The sequence below is a fragment of the Elephas maximus genome, chromosome 3, assembly GCF_024166365.1.
Source record: "Elephas maximus indicus isolate mEleMax1 chromosome 3, mEleMax1 primary haplotype, whole genome shotgun sequence".
NCBI lineage: Eukaryota > Metazoa > Chordata > Mammalia > Proboscidea > Elephantidae > Elephas > Elephas maximus.
The window spans coordinates 157432892-157452177 of record NC_064821.1 but is presented as its reverse complement, the minus strand read 5'-3'; the positions used below and the strand labels follow the sequence as shown (position 1 = coordinate 157452177).

Genomic DNA, 19286 nt, shown 5'->3' with positions numbered 1-19286 from the left:
TGAGTTGAAATCGACTCCACAGCACCTAACAACAACAACAGAGAGACTACGGGCAATCGTGAACTGGTGTGTGAGGAAGGTGATGTGCAGAGGTAGCAAACAGAGGACAAGATGGAGGAAAGCATTTCCAGTTCTGTGCTTGCATCTCACTCCAATGGCCTGGGCCAGTCATTTCTTGTCCCTTCAAGAAAGAGTCAGGTGGACTGAAACCACCAATATGTCTGAGAACTACACAAGCTTTGCTGGAGAAAAGAGTTGACGAAAACAGTGTGGACAAACCACAGGCCCCCAGACATTCCTTTTCTGGAGTCTCCTCCTCCAAACCTCCAGAGCCAAGGATTGACATGGCCTCCTCCCAGTGTTATTTAACCATGAGCAATAAAAATGATACACTGACCTGAAGATTGACCTAGTGGAGTGTTAAACAAACAGGAGTGAGAAAAGTGATTTTCTTGTACATGTTGCTCTCCACATCTGGGTCGTGTTTGTCCTTAATTTTACCAAGAGCAGGAGAGCATCAGGGAGGAAGGAAGATCTAAGGCCCCTCTGCACAGCTCACCTCATCTTGAGAACTTCCTCCCCACAAACCTCCCTCTTCTCGGGGTATCTGCCCAGCCCACAGCTTCTCTCCTTTCAGGAATTTCATTGCTTTTTCTTTACTCCATAGTGAGACCTGGCCCAGTGATCAGTTCAAGTTCCAGGATTTGAATCAATGGGCAGGTGACACTTTAGATTCCAGGGATCCTCCAGGAGAAAAGATAAAAATAACAATGGTTTGGATTTCAAGTATACAAAACCGCACACCCGCCCACATCACTTGTCCGTTCAAAGACTGGGTGTCTGCCACGTTGTTGCTGGTATGCCTGCCGAGTACTAACCATTACAAAAACACCACGCGGCCCCGTTCAGAATTACTCCTTAAAGTCTTCTCCTCCAGAAATAACTCCAGGTGTACAGTTCTCACTTTCCTTTCCCGCTTTTGCAGCCAGAGGGCCAAATGACCTGTTTTGCCTGTCAATGAATAATCCAGCAGAGCAGGAAATGTAAAAGCTTTGGGCAAGTGAAGGAGAGAGGGGGAAAAGGAGCTCTTGCACTGGCCGGGAATCGAACCCGGGTCTCCCGCATGGGAGGCGAGAATTCTACCACTGAACCACCAATGCTTGCCTGGGAATAATTTGCACACTTACCTTGGTATGGCTATTGAGAAAAAGACTAGCAGGACTTGGAAAAAGCAACTCAAATATTTTTTTGTTGCTCAAGATCATTCAAGAGCGGCTGCAGCTGTACACCGACCGGGAACTGCCAGAAATTCAAGCCGGATTCAGAAGAGGACGTGGAACGAGGGATATCATTGCTAATTTCAGATGGATCCTGGCTGAGAGCAGAAAATAACAGAAAGATGTTTACCTGTGTTTTATTAACTATGCAAAGGCATTTGACTGCATGGATCATAACTAATTATAGATAACATTGCTAAGAATGGGAATTCCAGAACACTTAGTTGGGCTCATACAGAAACTGTACATAGACTAAGAGGCAGTCATTCAAACACAAGGGGATACGGCATGATTTAAAATCTGGAAAATTGTGCTTCAGGGTTGTATCATTTCACCATACCTGTTCAATCTGTATGCTGAGCAAATAATCCGAGAAGCTGGACTACATGAGGAGCCAGGTATCAGGATTGGAGGAAGACTCGTTAACAACATGTGATATGCAGATGATACAACCTTGCTTCCTGAAAGTGAAGAGGACTTGAAGGACTTACTGATGGAGATCAATGACCACAGCCTTCAGTATGGACTACACCTCAACAAAAAGAAAACAAAAATCCTCACAACTGGACCAATAAGCAACATCATGACAAACGGAGAAGACACTGAGGTTGTCAAGGATTTCATTTTACTTGGATCCACAATCAACACCCCTGGAAGCAGCAGTCAAGAAATCAAATGACACATTGCACTGGGCAAATCTGCTGCAAAAGACCTCTTTAATGTGTTGAAAAGCAAAGATGTCACTTTAAGGACTAAGGCGCACCTGACTCAAGCCGTGGTATTTTCAATTGTCTCATATGTACTCGAAAGCTGGACAATGAATAAGGAAGACCAAAGACAAATTGACGTCTTCGAGTTATGGTGTGGGTGAAGAATGTTGAATATGCCATTGACTGCCAATAGGAAAAACAAATCTGTCTTGGAAGAAGTATAGTCAAAATGCTCCTTAGAAGCAAGAATATGGAGACTTGGTATCACATACTTTGGGCATGTTATCAGGAGGGATTAGTCCCTGGAGAAGGACATCGTGCCTGGTAAAGCAGAGGGTCAGCTAAAAGAGGAAGACCCTCAACCAGATGGATTAACACAGCGGCTGCTACAATGGGCTCAAGCATAACACAGATCATAAGATGGCTCAGGATCTGGCAGTGTTTTGTTTTTTTGCAAATAGGGTTGCTATGAATCAGAACCAACTTGATGGTACCTAACAACAACAACAACAAAATGGGTTTAAACAGTTCTCTTTGGAAAAAACAGCTAACACATAAAAGATGCCCAGAAAAAAGGGCATCAGGCAACACACTATAAAGTTATAGCATCCAAATAAAATGATCTGCCTTGAAAGGGTCTAATTCTGGAATTGGCTCTTTCCAACAGGATAATAAGCAGTTGCTGTCAAATCAAGTGACCAGTTAGGACAGGGTAGACCTGTACCGCCCCATATGGTTTCCAAGAAGTGGCTGGAGGATTCAAACTGCTGAACTTCTGGCTAGCTGGGAAGTAAGTTCAGGTATGTTTCAGTAGTATGAAACGTTTAGAAATGATATTCTTGTCATATTCGCCTATTCTCCTAGCAGACCCGGGGAGACAAGGCAAAGAATTGTAACATCACCGTTGATCCCAGACTCGCATGCTGGGCCTTGGGCTGGTTGCTGGGCTCACCACACAGTGGGGGTCAAGCAACTGAACCTCCAGGAAAGAAAGTTGCTCTGAGGTGGTACACATACCTAGCAGTGGTGAAGATGTTAGAGACCATGGCCTTAGGGTCCAGGGAAGGGTGAGGCTTGTGGGTAATAATCAGAATACAGCTGGCGGGAAGCAGCCAGTAGGACCTTAGGCCTTTGCATGGCCAAAGGTAAGAGCCTGGATAAATCAGGAGCCTGTGTTCTTCAATTATACCAGCTTGGCATGCTCAGCCACCCTCAGCAGTGTCATTTGACGCCTGAGAGCAGTGGGGCATCCAAAGAGGGGCAAAGCTGAGCAAAGTGATGACAGCTGCAGTGGCCCCAATCTAGACAGAAATAAGAACATAACAGAGACAAAGCAGAGGAGAAAGCCGGGCAGAGGCAGTGAGAATCTGCCTGGGTCTGTACTCCACATATCATAAATGCATTCATTTAAATTGTGAACTTATGTTTGTAGATGTAAATATAAATTAGGCTTTTCATTGAAGTAAATCTAAATATTGACTTTAAGAAAGGTGTTTGTTCATTGCTGTGGAGTCTGTTATGACTTATGGTGACCAAATATGTGCAGAGCAGAACTGCTCCATAGGGTTTTCAAGGCTGAGATCTTTGGGAAACAGATCGGCCTGTCTTCTGAAGCACCTCTAAGTTCATACTGCCTAGCTGAATGCTTAGCTCTTTTTGCCACAGAGGAACTCATTTAAAAAAAAACAAAATGATAGGAGTATGACAAAAGGACACAGGAATCAATTGAGAGAACTCCCAATGGCCAACCTAAAATAATTTGAGCAACAAATATAAGTAGTATTAGATTATAATCCAAAGTACAAAATACATATCAATGAGTTCATATTAATATAAACGAATGAATAAATAAATAATTGCCCCCATTGTCATGAGAATAGACAAATGTCCCTTGCAGAAGAATCCCAAGTAATTTATGTACTCAGCCCTCACAAAGGGCTAACTTAAATGTGGCTACTCATAGTGTATTCCTTCCAAAGAAACAGTCCAGAAAGGGGGAAAAAAAGAGCAACTTTCCATGGAAGAAACCTGAGGAACACTGCCTCAGCCAGATGATCAGGATTAACATCAGCAGTGCTAAGTCACGTTGATACGATGTGACGGGATAGCATTTTACCTCCCCAAGCCCATACCCCAGTCTAACCAGGAGAAAAACGTCAGACAAATCCCAAATGAGGGGCATTCTTCAAAATGCCTGACCAGTACTCCTCAAAATTGTCAAGCCATCACACGTAAGAAAAGTTTGGGGAATTGTCACAGTTAAGAAGAGATTAAGGAGACATGACAACTAAATGTAATGATGTATCCTGGAACAGAAAAAGGACACTAAGTAAAAACTAAGGATACCTGAATAAAATATGTTCTTTAGTTAATAATAATGTATCAATATTTGTTCATTAATTGTGTGAAATATACCATTCTAAGAAATTAATAATAGGAGAGACTGTTATGGAATATATATGAATCCTTGGTGCTATCATCTCAACTTTTCTGTAAACATAAATCAATTCTAAGATAAAATATTTATTTAAAAACTAAAAAAAAAAATAGTTAAGCCACTTGAAAATGGACAATTAAAAGCGAGCAGGCTCTCTTCACCAAAGAAAATTAAAAAAAAAAAAAAAAAAAAGCCAAAAGGCTTAAGAAGAGACCTGCAACATCATTACTCATTAAGGAAACACAAATTTAAGTCACCATGACATGCCATTCTACACTGATCAGAATGGGTAAAAAGTAAAAAACAGAGAACACCAAGTGCTGGCAAGAATATGGATCAATGGTATCTCTTGTTGCTGCTAAGACAGTAAGACAGCACAACCATTCTGGAAAACCCCACAACCCAGCAATTCCGCTAATAGGTACATACTCCAAGAAATGAATGCACATATCCACAAAAAGACTTGCACGAAATTTTTTATAGCAGCTTATTCCCAATAGCCAAGACTAGAAATGACCGAATTGTTCACCAACTGTCTTTTATTCACACATAGAAATTACACTCATCAATAACACCAAAATAATACACACACATGCATGCAGCAACGTGGATATATCTCAAAAATATTAGGATGCATTAAAAAAAAAAAGATGGATACAAAAAAGTATGGTCATTTATGTAAATTTTAAGAATAGTCAAAACTAATCTGTGGAGATAGAAATCAGGATGTTGATTGCCTAAGTGGGGGTGAGGTAGATTGACTGGAAAAGTGTTCCAAGAATCTTTGTGGTTTGATGGGAAATTTCTGTAACTTGGTCTTGGTGATGGTTACATTCGTCAAAATTCATTGGACTGTGTGGATAAGATTTCTGTATTTTACTCTGCGTGAATTATACTTCAGTAATTTACTGTTAGCATAAAAATTGGGGGCCAAGGGACAGCATCCAGTTTAGATTAGTTGATCTTATTGTAAAATTTCCTGTTGGAGTGGGAACTCTTTTATTTCGTCTTATTTCTCTTTTCGTCTTAAAGGTCCCCACTGATATGTGACATACTTCGACTGAAAGAAAAACAAGATTATGACTACACAGTTCATTAGTGCAAGGTATGGACAAGGCTAATTGAGAGACAGCCTTCACCTTTTGAGATAGTGTATGCGCATGCTCAGACATTGGGCGAGTCCAGGGTTACCACATGACCGGGCCACAGGTGTGTGCACCAAGGTCTCCTTCTCCTCTCCTGACAGCTGAGGGCTCGGGAGCCACCAGTAAGCGAAACTGTCTGGCCACAGGTAAAGGGCGAAGCCAGTACAGAGACAAAGAGCGAAAGAAAAAGATACACCAGCTCAGCCATGGTACACCATGACACTGCCCTGAATAGAATCCGAACCGAAGTTGCTGTGGCCACAACACAGGATACTAACCACTATAGGACACGGCACGCCACAATCTCCTAGCAACCACTATACTTCCTTTAATGTTTTTGGCGTGAAAACATTCACAATATATTGCTGATTTGTTCTCGGACAGGCGCAAGTCCTCGTGCTTTTCTCTCTTTCATGTCTTCTTTCCGTTTCTCCCGCCCCATCATGCCACATAATAAAAACAGTTTTCTTTGTGCTGTTTGGTTGGAGGAGGGTACTTATTGTCTAAAAGCTTTCTGTATTGCTAAGAAGCCTTTTCCTACTCTTTAGACAGAATAGGATTTTGTTGGAACTTTTTTGTCTTCATCTCTTGGCATTTCCAGTTGGCCAGCTTCTTCAGCACCAAGTCAGTCATATGATATCCCATTTCATTCCTGATACTCCTGATTTATCTTCTCTCTTTGTCAAATTTATTGATCGTTTTAGAAAGCCAGCGTTTGTTCCATGGGTTTTCTCTGTCATTAGTTTCTGCTCTTATCTTTATTATTTCCCATCGTGTTTGCTTTAGGTGTATTCGTCTTTTCTCATTTCTTGGGTGATAGCTTAAGGTTTTTGATTTAAGACTCTTTACTAATGTAAGCATTTAGTGCCTTAAATTTCCCTCTCAGCACTGCTTTAGATGCTACCCACAAATTTTGATATGTTGCATTTTTATTCAATACACGTATACCAAGTACTGGAACTGCTGGGTCATGGGGTAGGTGCAAGTTTCACTTCATCACAAGCTGCCAAACAGTTCCCTAGAATGGAATTCTAACCAGTAATAACGTACTCCATATCTTGTCAGCACTTCGTGTTCTCTGTCTTTTAAATGTTACCTCTTCTGGTGGGTGTGTAATGACATTTCACTGAGTTTTTTTTAATTCCCATTTATTTTATTTATTTATTTTGTTGTTGTTGAGAGTATACACAGCAAAACATACACCAACTCAACAGTTTCTACATGTACAATTCAGGGACATTGATTACATTCTTTGAGTTGTGCAACCATTCTTATCCTCCTTTTCTGAGTTGATCCTATCTCCTTTAACATAAACTCACTACCCCCTTAGGTTCCTATCTAATCTTTTCAGTTGCTGTTGTCAATTTGATCACGTGTAGAAACTTCTTGAGAGGGCATAATGCTCAACATAAAGGTGGTACATACATACAATGGAATACTATGGAGCCATAAAGAATAATGAAGAGTTCTCCAAGTATCTGATAACATGGATGAGGGAGATATGAACTGCTGATCTTTTGGTTAGCAGCTGTAGCTCTTAACCACAACACCACCAGGGTGTCCAGGTGGTTATCAGGGATATATGTGAATATCTAGGTGGGCATATATAGATGTATCTGTATGCAATTATATACATATGTAAGTGTATGCATCCATATCTATTCATATATACAATAAAGCACATAGGTGGCACAAATGTGGATACTTATTAAAAACCTTGTGGAATTGGTTTATGGGGTCTGAAGGCTTAGGACCATACTCTCAAGGCACAACTCAGTCAATTGGCGCAGTATGGTACATTAAATTTATGTTCTATATCCTAGTTTGGTGTATAGCATCTGAGGTCCTAAAAGCTTGTGAGCAGCAATCTAAGATGCAACTATTGGTCTCTAGGCATCCAGAGTAGAAGTGATTGAAGGAAACCAAAAACTCAGAGAAGAAACTAGTCCATAGGACTAATAGTCTACGTGAACAATGACCTTATCTACCCTGAGACTAGAAGAACTACGTGGTACCTGGCTACCACTACTGACCGTTCTGATCGGGAACACAATAGATGGATTCTGATAGAATGGTAGCAAAATGTGGAACAGAATTCAAATTCTTAAAAAGTCCAGACTTATTGGACCAGTTGAGGCTGGAGGACTCCCCATGATTATCTCCATGAGATACTCTTAAACCTTGAACCAAAACTATTCCATGAAGTCATCATCTAGCTAAATAATAAACTGGCTGATAAAATAAACAATATCACCCATGAATACTGTACTCCTTAAAAAAATAAAAATCATCTGTATGAGACCAAAGGTCAACACTTATTCTAAAACAAAGAGGAGAAGGTAAGGGGGCAAGGAAACTAGATAACAGGAAACAGAACAACCAGATGGAAATAATGAGAAAGTTGACACACTGGGTAAAACGTAACAACCATTGTCACTGAATAAATTGTGTAGAATTGTTAAATGGGAACTTAATTTTCTGTATAAACTTTCACTGAAAACACAATTTTTTTAGAAAAGAATATAATGCTGAAGGCAGACCTTTTTCTAGTTAAGCTAAAGTATTGTTTGGTTTTAAGGGGACTTCAGGGGATATTTTTGGTTTCAGGTTTAAAAATTGTCTCAGAGCAATCGTTTCAGGGGTTCATTCACCCTCCGTGGTTCTAGGAAGTCTGGAGTCCCTGAGAATTTGACATTCTGTTCTGCATTTCCCCTGTTTAGATCAGGATTTCCCTATAGAATTCTGGATCAAAATGTTCAGTAGTGGTAGCCTGGCACCATCCAGTTCTTCCGGTCTCATGGCAAAGGTGGCAGCTGTTCATCACCGAGCTTTTATTTTGTGTTTCCCTAATGAATAATGATGTTGAGCATATTTCGTGTGTCTTTTGGCCATTAATTTCTGATGAAAGCCTACTCAGGTATTTTAACCATTTTTAATTGACTAGGCTTTTTCATTCATTTCTAAAAATTCTTTATATTTTCAAGATTTGAATCATTTTTCAGAGAAGATGTTCTCTCACGAGGGTCCCTAATTTGCTAAACTGATTTTTTGGTAGGATGATGCAAATTAAAAGTTGAGAGAGGGTTGAGTTTTTGTGCTCATGTAAGAAAATGGGGGAAGAGGCTGAGATACAGAATGGAAAAACAGGCTAGAACAAGAAAACTGATTTCAGGGTTTTGGTAGTGAATGGCAGCCTTTGTTTGCTTGTCAATGGTTTATACATAATTTTTCTTTCCATGTATGTAATACAACACAGATGTGCTTTATTTACTTCTTATGCATTTTTAAATAAAATGCATATGTATATCTAAATAAAGTGACTACTATACCTCACACTCAATGGCACTGGGGTTTTTATACTTCGCATATTCGTTAGTGAACCTCCTAGACTCATCTAAGCTAGACTCACCTAAGATTCCACAGACTGTGCACTGGGCCCCATCTAGGAGGTCTGGTGGAAAAGTGGAATTAAAATGAAAGGGACAGCAGAAATTTGACAGTCTCAACAGTAGCTGGTTTCCCCACTGTGGTGGTTTTCATATTTTCTTTACACCTAATTCTTTCTTCAGATACAGGTAATTAAAAAAAAAAAATTCAGGTTCATTCTTGGAATTCACAGAAATTTGGGGTAGGGAAGTTTCAAATGCTACTCAACTGGGAAAACTGGGGATTGCTTACTCACTGGCAGCAGGCCAAGTGTGTCTCTTTTTGTCTGCTTTGGCAACTGAAAATTGGACTCAACTCACCTTCACCAGCCATTAGAGGACTTGGTTTCAGAGATGACTTTTTGATAACTTCAGAAATGAAAATTTCAAAGGATTTCTTCCCTTTCCTTTGTTCTATTTCCTGCTTCCCTCCCCACTCTAGAGGAGATGATTCACACCTTCCTTTCCCTTCAGGACCCTTTGAGGTCCCTCTTGGACTGGGGTTGGCTGGTTTCTCCCACGTGTCCAAAGAAAAGGCACAACGGTGTCACCAACCCCAGAATACGGAGATTAAACTCTCAAATCCTGGCTTCTGAGTGAGCCCAGGGCACAAGCTGAATTGAACTCACACTTTTAACAAGAGACTCCTTAGTCCAAGTTCAGAGACCAGGAATAGGAGGGATTGTGCACGTCTGTAGTTCTCAACAGAGAGCGATTCTGTCCCCTGCATGTAACCGAACACGGTTTCTTGTCCTGTCGTATTAGCTGATTGAAAAAAGATGGGCACCACACCACAAGCTACAAGGGAAATAGAGAGTGGCAATTTACTGTTTGTGTAAACAAAGAGCAAGGTGAGACCTAGCAGCCAAAAGACCACGAGCTAACCTTGTGAGGGGGTTGGGAGCTTTTTATTTCCAAAGGTGTCTGGGGGTTGGTTTGGTGCCTGGAACTCTCTGCCCGTAGCCCTCCCATGTCCACATTTGGAGGTCCAGATGCTGAATCGTGTTACCAAAGAAGGCACCTTTTGCTTTTCAATTAGGCTCAGGCACTGTGGTATGCTGGAAAATATCTTCCTCTGTGGTGATGCTCAGGTCCAAGGACAGGTTAAGGACACAGCTCTTCAGGTCCTGTGCATGCGCCAAAATGCTGGTTCACTTATGCACAGGATTCTGGGGCCAAATTTAAACTGTGGTTAGGGCCCTGGTGTGGTTGGGCCAAACCACAGTTAGAAGCTGGGGCTTGGCAGGCTGCAAGGGGAGGACATGGCGAAGCGGAGAAAGCCTCAGCGGAGGCTTCAATCCCCCCCTCTAACAGGTTCCTTTTAATCTCAAAAGGGGTTTAGGGCCAAAGATCTCATCTTCTGTAGCTTCTTCCTGCTGGCTGGGGGTGCTGGCATAGAACTGGGCTCTAGCTGGAACCTGCTTGGGGGAGATAAGGTGATATCCCCGTGGCAGCATCATCTGCTGGTGGAACTTCTGAAGCCTGATGGACACAAACTTTACTAAAAGGTTAAACAAACAAGGGCCGAATACAAGTAGTGAGACAGGATTAGGCTGGAGTGGGGCCAGTGGGGGCCCCGGCACACAGGCCAAGAAAAGGTCAAACAGGACAGAGAGTAGAATAAACAACCTGACCTATTGCCAGTGGCGAAACCATAACCCACCTCCTAGAGATTAGAACAGAATGCACAGGCCCTGTGGGGCAAAATGTTCTGGTTGTGGGGTGAAATGAACTGAAATGTTCTAGGATGTTGCAAATAAACTGTTGATGTAGACCTTGCAGGTCTCCACAGGTGCAGAGCACAGGGAAAAGAAATAAAAGTGACCGCTTTTTGACCTTCCCTGGCCTGCCGGAGGGGCTATATGAGGAAGGGAACCAGTGTGCTTGTGACATGTCCCGTAATGAATCATGTCAAGGGGAACCAAAGGACTTCCATCTTAAAGAAATCCTGCGTGTGCACCTGCATTTACGTAACCCAGCCCTTTCTCAGAGATCTCTGCCCTTTCCCTGAAAACCTCATGAATAAACATCAAGACCCTTCCTGGTTGAAACCCTTAAATACCTGGCTCTTAGGCTAATCAGGGAGACAGTCTCTCTGAAGGTTCTAGCCCATACTGTCTCCTTTTGCTAGCTACTGGCAAAATAAATTTGTTTGTGTGACTCCAGACTGCCTGAATAGCCCTATTGCGCGGCGTGAATCCAGTTGGTTTCAACCGATGTGGGAGCCCTCGGTAACAGTAGCAGGACGCCCATGGCCAAGGATCTTAAAAGGGGAAGACACCATGTTAAGTTCGGGATTGCTGCCTTTACTATATCCCAGATATCTGGTGAAGTTGGGCCTTGGTTGAACTTGTGTAGCCATTTACTACAGAGGGACTCAAATTCTCAACAAAGGACCAGGAGCCCTATTACTGCACCTGCCCCAGTTAGGATTAAACCCTCTTTCATCTACAACCTGAGGCTCGGCTGGAGGCCCCGTATATGCGGACACTGGTGCCTGAGGGGAACAAAAATCCTAGGGAGCACTGACCGGTGGTAGTAACAAGGCCGATGTAAGGAGCTGTCTACCTACAGCTAGGACGATGACAAGCTGGGCTGCGGTCACCTGAGCACCAGCCAGACCCACACACTCAGACACATCCACCAGGGGCACACAAAAGTTCAGTGATGTTACAGCCACTAAGGGCAGGGCCAGTCCACTCCAGCCAAGAGCTGCTTCACAAATTCAGGGTCAGGGGACCACAAAGCCCAGGTCGGCACACTTGGCAGGAGGAGATTTGGTATTTTTTCCTGTGTCATTGTAAATGTGCTTTGGAGGTAACTGAGTGTGCCCAGCGGTGTAGGCCCCATGTGGTGGCAAGTAATAGTCAAGAAGCAAATAAAAAGTTCTTCCGTTGTTCCTGGATATCTTCCCTCACTTGGTACCCCTGTGCAGCAGACTTGGTTGGTCAGATTAGTCTGGAGACAAGTTTTCTCATTCTAACTGTCTGAGGTTTTAGCAGTGGAGGAGTTGGTGAGACCCAGGATAGTCTGTTGGACAAAGTCCCTATTGTTTTTAATGAAATATGGGCCCAGGGGTAGACCCATTGTGTGGGGAATCTAGTGGTGTTTTTAGTAGGTGGGGCACCTGAGTATAATTGGTGCCAAGGACTGCCTCTACATTGTCTTTAGTTTTGGTTGGGGTGGGGGGTGAAGCAGACCTAGTGATCTTTTAAGTGGAGAGCATTTGAGGTATTTATGAGATAGTTATCCTGCCATTCTGGGGTCCCTGCCTCTCCCCCAGAGACATAGGAGATTGAAAAAAAAATAGGACATAAGTTCGCATGCAGGTAGCAAATATGAACACAGCCATGAACAGAGCTAGGTAACAGTCAGCTGTGGAGCTCAGTGGGAAACAAGCACCAGGTAGAAAACAACTATTAATTAAACTAAAACAACTCGCAGTCACCAGGGCATGACAATCAACTGGCATAATTGTCTATCACTTTAAATCTGCTAAAGCTTGAGTCTCTCAATTATACTGTCCCGCCAGTTCTTACTGTTTTGCAGGGCTTGTTGGTCGAAATTGGGAGTAGGAGCCGGTTTGATGTGAGGGTGGTGAACCCACACTCTCTTTTCCGCGATCTTGGCTGCAGTGGGGAGGGGGGAGCTGGCGCCAGCACCTCACAAGGCCTTTTCTATTTTCTTGCCAGGTCTGTAGTGTTCCAGGTCTTGACACAGAGAGAGACTTCAGATTCTGGAAGAGTCTGCCACATCGTGTACCTGTAAAGAGAGTGAAGCAACCCTGCCACAGAATATAAATATTGTTTAATAGTGAGGTAGCTTTGTATATGTCTTTAGCCTCTGAGGTGTTCTCAGGACCCAAAGTATTTAAGCCCTCCAAAAGTTATAGAAGATGGGACGCCCATACATAAACTCAAAAGAGCTTACCTTAAGTTTGGTTGGAGGTGAAACCTAATCCTGAACAGAGCCAAGGGGCCTTAACCCGTGCTAATTATGTCTTCTGACAATGTTTGGCCAGATGGGCTTCAATAGTCTGATTCACCTTTTTTTCCATGCAATTTTCTCCTGGAACATATTCCTGGTACTTGTTCCCCTCTGATGCTGCCGAGACGGTCTTGTCACAGTAGCCTTTAATACTGAGGGAGACCCCTTTCCTCTCTTCCTACTTCCTACTCACCTTCTTTCCTCCTTTCTTCCTGTTTTTCTTTCTCTTGCTGTTTTATCTTTTTTCCTTCTTTTCTTTTTTCCCTTTCCATTTTCTCTTCCTTCTTCCTGCTCTCTACCCTTTTACCCCTCCAAGTCTCATTAGCTGTTTCTTCCCGTCCAGCCCATTTCTGCAATTATGATGAACGGGCCACATAAAGGTCTTCTGTAACTTGTGGCAAGCTAGAAGCAGCCACTACTACTGAGGTCATGGTCCTCACCACCTGCCTGGCCTCCAAGTTGGCCCTTTGGTGGCCCTGGGCCACTACTATATCTTCCTGCTGATGTCCTTTGCGGTGTACCACAGCCAGAGCAGCAGGAGTTTACACTGCCTCAGTGAGTTGTAAGATCTGTTGGCTGTGTCTGATTTCTTTACTGGCCCAATTCAGAAGCTCCCTCTGCTTCCACAAAACCCCATGTATGTGTAAAACTGACAGCACGTACTTGGAACCTGTATAAATGGTCACTCGCTTGGACTTGGCCAGCCGTAGGCCTGGATTATTGCAATCAGTTTGACTTCTTGGGCTAACGCTCCATTTGGCAGAGCATCTGCCTTGAGGACCTCAGTGCAGCTGACAACTGCGTAGCCTGCTCTCCGTTGGCCACCCTCGACGAAGCTACTCTCGCCTGTGAAGATTTCTAAACCAGCGTTCGCTAGAGGTTGATTTTGTGGCCCTGGGAAGCTGGCATGGATCTGGCCCACCACTCGGATACAGTCCTGGTGGATGGAGTCTCCCAGGGGTGGCTGAATTTGGAAAGACAACAGATTGGGCCAACATGCTGGGATTATCATCAACCAGAGAGGCTTGGTGTTGAATTGCTTGGTTTTCGCTCTTTCTCTTGGGACACTCTCTTTTCCAGTGGCCCGTCTGCTTACAATATACACACTGGTTCTTTCCCAGCAGGGGTCAGGGTCAGGCCCCACTAGGACCTACAGATCTTCTCTTTCCATGGGGCCCATTTTGTGCTACTGGTGGTAAGGTAATCTGGCCTTTCCTGACTTTGTCCTCCTTGTTGTTATAGGCCTTGAACGCCATCTTGACTAGGTGTCTGATACTCATAGTTACTCCCCACTCTATCTTAAGAAGTTTTTCCCCAATGTCTGGGGCACATTATCTTATAAAAATACTATTGACCATTTCAGCATTTGCTGGGTCCTCCGGATCCTGATCAGTATATTGTCTGAAGGCTCTATCAATCCTTTCGAGAAAAGCTGAAGGATTCTCTTCTTCATGCTGTTTAATTTATACACCTCATTCCAATTTAAGAGCCTAGCCATTCTACCTTTAAGGCCCACTAAAAGATAGTCCCCATACTGGGTGAGCCTAGGGAACTCTGCCCTGTGACTGCATTCCCAGTAGGGGTCTTAGAGGGGGAAGACATCATTGACTGCATCTCCTGTTGGCTGAGCATCATGTCACCTCTGGGCTTCTTCTCAGGCCTTGTCTAGGACCGTCAACCTCTCTTTTGGGGAGAGAAAGGTGCTTAAGAGAGACTGACATTCTGCCCATGTGGGATCAAAAGAGTTAAAGATGGCCATAAACAGTTCATACATTTTTCTTTGGCTTCTCTCCACATCCTGAGGTGTTATTCTTCCAGTTAATCAGGTCCGCTGTACTAAGGGGAACCAGACCCGAACCAGGCCCTGGCCTGCCGATAGAGTTGTTTGAGAGAGGGGATACTGGCCAGATACTGGCCCTCCCTGTTGGCTCTGTTCTGGCTTTGTGGCACCCTGGGCCACATCAGTCCCTTGATGGGATGTTCCCTCCCTCATATAGGGTGACAGCAAGAGAAGATTCCCAGGACATTTGGATGGCTCTTCCTGTTCGATTCTCCGTCCCTTTCCTCCTGGCACAGGTCTGGGAGGGGAGTCACACTCACCGCTGGGGTCCAAACGGTCACAGTGAACCTTTTCTTTTTCCCTAGGATCACAGCCGAATTCATCCCACTTCTTTAAGGTACTACACCCTAAGGGTGAACACTCTGAAATGATTTTAGTATTATCCATGTTCTAACTCCTATACACTTGCTGGAAGACAAACGGACAAAGAACACTGGTTCCAGCCATACACAAACATAAGGTTGTCCCCCCCAACCTAGAGGAGCATACACCAGAAAGACAAAGAACACCAATCAAAAAGGACGTTCCCTGAACCAAAACCATAAACAGAACCAAAACCTGAGCTTAACCAAAATCAACCACCAAAAGCTAAGTTGCCTGTTTTCTGCTGTCGGAGAGTAGAGGTAGAGAGAGAGAAAGGGGAAGAGAAAAGAAGAATGTTCTGAAAGAAGGATCATCGCCAATGGTGGGGTGATGCCTGAGGGACTTAAATACCCTTTCCCAATTCCCAATACACTAATAGGGTGACCAGGGATGGACAAAGCTCATCGCCAATGGCAGAGTGACCTTCCAAGTAAGGAGGATAATTTTAGCAGGACATCAATCTCAGGAATGGGATGTCTCAGTTCTGCCTCAGTCCTACTAAGGTTGTCGCCAATGGTGGGGCAGCCGGGACTGAAATACCCTTGGTCACAGACGAGGCAAGGGACCCCAGCTAAGCTGAGGATGGGCCCCAGGGGGCACGACCTCCCACTTCCCTTGTTTTGTAACCTTTGGGGTTGGGTCTTGGGACTGCGCTGTTGCCACCATCTTCTTTGCCTAGCTCCCCCCAAAGAGGGCACCCTGACCCCTCCACACCAACCAGGGGAACAACCTGGTCCAGCGCACTTACATTACCTGAATTTAGAGGCCTTTCCCGTCCAGTTTCTGTTCCCATGCGGGGATCACAGTGACTACCCGAAACTCCTTACCTACCAAATGAAGTCGGGGCACACCTTAAGGGGTTGCAGGGTCGGAATACCCACCGCCCAAGCTTTGGAGTCCGCTGGTCCCAGCAGAATTTGTAACCAAACACTGGTTCTTGTCCTATTAGCCCATCGAAATAAGAGGGACACCACATCACCAGTTGCAAGGGAAACAGAAAGTGGAGATTTATTACTTGCGGCGAACAAGAAACGTGGGACCTAGCAGCAGAAAGACCAGGCTGTTCCCCTTCTGAGGAGATTGGGGAGCTTTTTATTTCCAATGGCAACTGGGGGTTGGGTTTGGTACCCAGAACTCTCTGCCCTTAGCCTTCCCATGTCCACATTTGGAGGTCGGATGCTGAATTGTGTTACAAAGGAAGGCACCTTTTGCTTTGCAAATGGGCTCAGGCACGGTGGGGTGATGGGAAGTAACTTCCTCTCGACTAGTGCTCAGTGCGCAGAACAGACTGAGGACACAGCTCTTCAGGTCCTGCGCATGCGGCCCCCAAATCCTGGTATGAGCATGTGCAGGAGTCTGGCTCCGAATTCCAACAGTGGTTAGAGCCGCGATGTGGTCAGGCCAAACCTCAGTTAGAAGCCGGGTCTTGGCTGGCTGCCCGAGCCAGGGGTGGGGGACGGGGGTGGACAGGGTGGGAGGTGAGGGGTGGGGTTGTAGGGGGTGAGGGGCGTTGGGGGGGGGCTGGCGGAGGCTTCACGTCTACCGCTGGAACACTTGTCAATGTCTGAAGACATTTTGATTGTCATGACTTGGGGATGTGTGGATTCTACTGGCATCTACAGAGCAAAAGCCAGGGATGTTACTAAACACCCTACACTGCTCAGGATAGCCCACCATGATAAAGAATTATCTGATCCAAAACATCGGTAGTGCGGAGAATGAGAAACCGTGGTGCAGATCAATGTCCACACATGTCCAACAAAACATTAATAATTGCTGACTCGTTGGATATGGAGTTTGATGAAAATATGGGCCTGAGCATATGGAAGGATGGAGTTGCCCTCAAATAAAGTGGGAAAAGTGCAGGTGCAGCGGGTTTTAGGGACTTATCCAGTTCAGTGCCCCATGGCTCAGCTTGATAGAGTTTTCCATCCAGGCTATCTCTGTTCCTGCATCCGTTTGAGTCCTTTATGATGTTGGAGACCCCGGGGGCTCTGTGCTGGGGCCCTCTCACTCTGGCACCTCCCTTCCCACCTCTTCCTGGCTACTTTGTCCACAGTTGTGCCCCTGAGTATCATCTCTTCAGGAGCTGTTGCCTCTCAAAGGCGTTTCTCTAGGTCCCTTATGAGGCGAGGCCGGGACGAACCGACTCTCTCTGTGACTTTTGAACTAGCTTAGTTATCCAGTGCTGCCATAACAGAAATACCACAAGTGGATGGCTTTAACAAAGAGAAATTTATTTTCTCACAGTCTGGTAGGCTAAAAGTCCAAATTCAAGGTATCAGCTCCAGGGGAAGTCTTCCTCTGTCAGCTCTGGAAAATGGTCCTTGTCCTCAATCTTCCCCTGGTGGAGGAGCTTCTCAGGCTCAGGGATCCCATGGCCAAAGGAAGCACTCTGCTCCTGGTGCTGCTTTCTTGGTTGTGTGAGGTCCCCAACTCTCTGCTTGCTTCCCTTTCCTTTTATCTCATGAGAAATAAAAGGTGGTGCAGGGAAACTCCCTTTACCTTGGATCAGGGAGGTGACCTTAATGAGGGTGGTGCTACAAAACCCAAAAACCCAACCTGCTACTGTGGAGTCGACTTCGACTCATAGGACACTGTAGGACACAGTAGAACTGCCCCACAGGGTTTCCAAGGAGCACCTGGTGGATTCAATCTGCCGACCTTTTGGTCAGCAGCCAAACTGTTAACTACTACACCACCAGGGTTTCCGTGGTGTTACAATCCCACCCTAATCCTCTCAAAATAAAATTACAATCACAAAATGGAGGACAACCGTACAATACTGGGAATAATGGCCTAACCAAGTTGATACACGCAATTTCGGGGGGACATAATTCAATCCGTGACAAGGACTTTGCGAGCTTCGCGAGTGTGTCACTGGACCGCCAGAGCGCTTGGTGCCTCCCGTGCAGTCTTGTTTTTTGGAGAAAACAGGAGGAAAGCAAAAGGTAGGCGGAGCCAGGCTTCTCAGAGTTTAGTGCAAGGAGCATTAGGTACTCCCAGAGTATTCAAGAAAACTAGCTAAATTCAAGTCCGTGATGGTTTAGCGGTTAGGATTTGGCGCTTTCACCGTCCGTCTGGGTCAGGGAATTCTTTTGCAACATCTACTATTACGCAGGATACCCTGGTGTAGTGGTTACGTGCTATGGCTAACCGAAAGGTCTGAAGTTTGAATCCACCAGGTGCTCCTTGGAAACTCTATGCGGCAGTTCTACTCTGTCCTATGGGGCCGGTATGAGTCGGAATCCACTGGACCGGCTTGGTTTGTTTGTTTTTAACTATCAAGCAGAAGAGCCCTGCTGGCGCGACAGTGAAGAGCTCCGCAATTAACCCAAAGGTCTGAGGTTCGAACACACCAGCCGTTCAGCGAAAGAGTAGACCTGGCAATCTGCTCCCATAAAGATTAAGCCTAGGAAATCCTATGGAGCAGTTTTACTCTGTCACAAAGAGTCACAAAAAGTCGGCATCCGTTTGAGAGCACACGATAACTGTCACCCATACGAATGTTTCTCTATTTTTGGAGTTGTGATGTCCTGCAAGGGTCAGATGCAGAAGAGCTCCTGCACAGAATCTCAAAACTTCATCAAAGGAGAAGACACAGGAGAAGTTGAGTACATGTAGACATTTCTAGAAACTACTTAGCTAACCTTGTGCATTATCCTACTTCTAGATCTGTTTCCGCGGGTAGGGAATTGATCCTCTCCTGCAGCATACAGGGGAGTATGCAGACCATTTCCCTATGTCCGCTGCTGAGTGAGATCCCCTGACAATGGGGGACTGACACCCACTACTGAAGATGACCTTGCTCTGTCTCTTTCCTATATGAGAAAAGCTTTACTGCACATTATGAATGCCTGTGTGTGCTGCGTTTATATGGGGATGCCTGCAAGCTACGGAGTGGGTAGATAGCCTAGTATTGTTGCTCCCCGTGAGAGGCATTGTTACACTCTTTGCTATCCTCCATGCGGTGGGACTCCTTCCCTGGAGGTGGTAACACTTAATTTATCGTTTTTATTTCCTGATAAGATTTACTATCTTTTAATTTATCATGGTTTTTCTTTTCATTTACAACCTGTAGTATAATTATAATTATCGCTAA

At 44.6% G+C, this 19286-nt stretch overlaps 1 non-coding gene across 1 annotated transcript; it reads right to left on the bottom strand.

Annotated features, from left to right (window-relative positions):
- Positions 1-1089: 1089 nt before the first annotated feature.
- TRNAG-CCC (transfer RNA glycine (anticodon CCC)) lies at positions 1090-1160 on the bottom strand. The gene has a single exon. It is a non-coding gene; the product is annotated as a tRNA-Gly (tRNA).
- Between the last annotated feature and the right edge of the window lie 18126 nt (positions 1161-19286).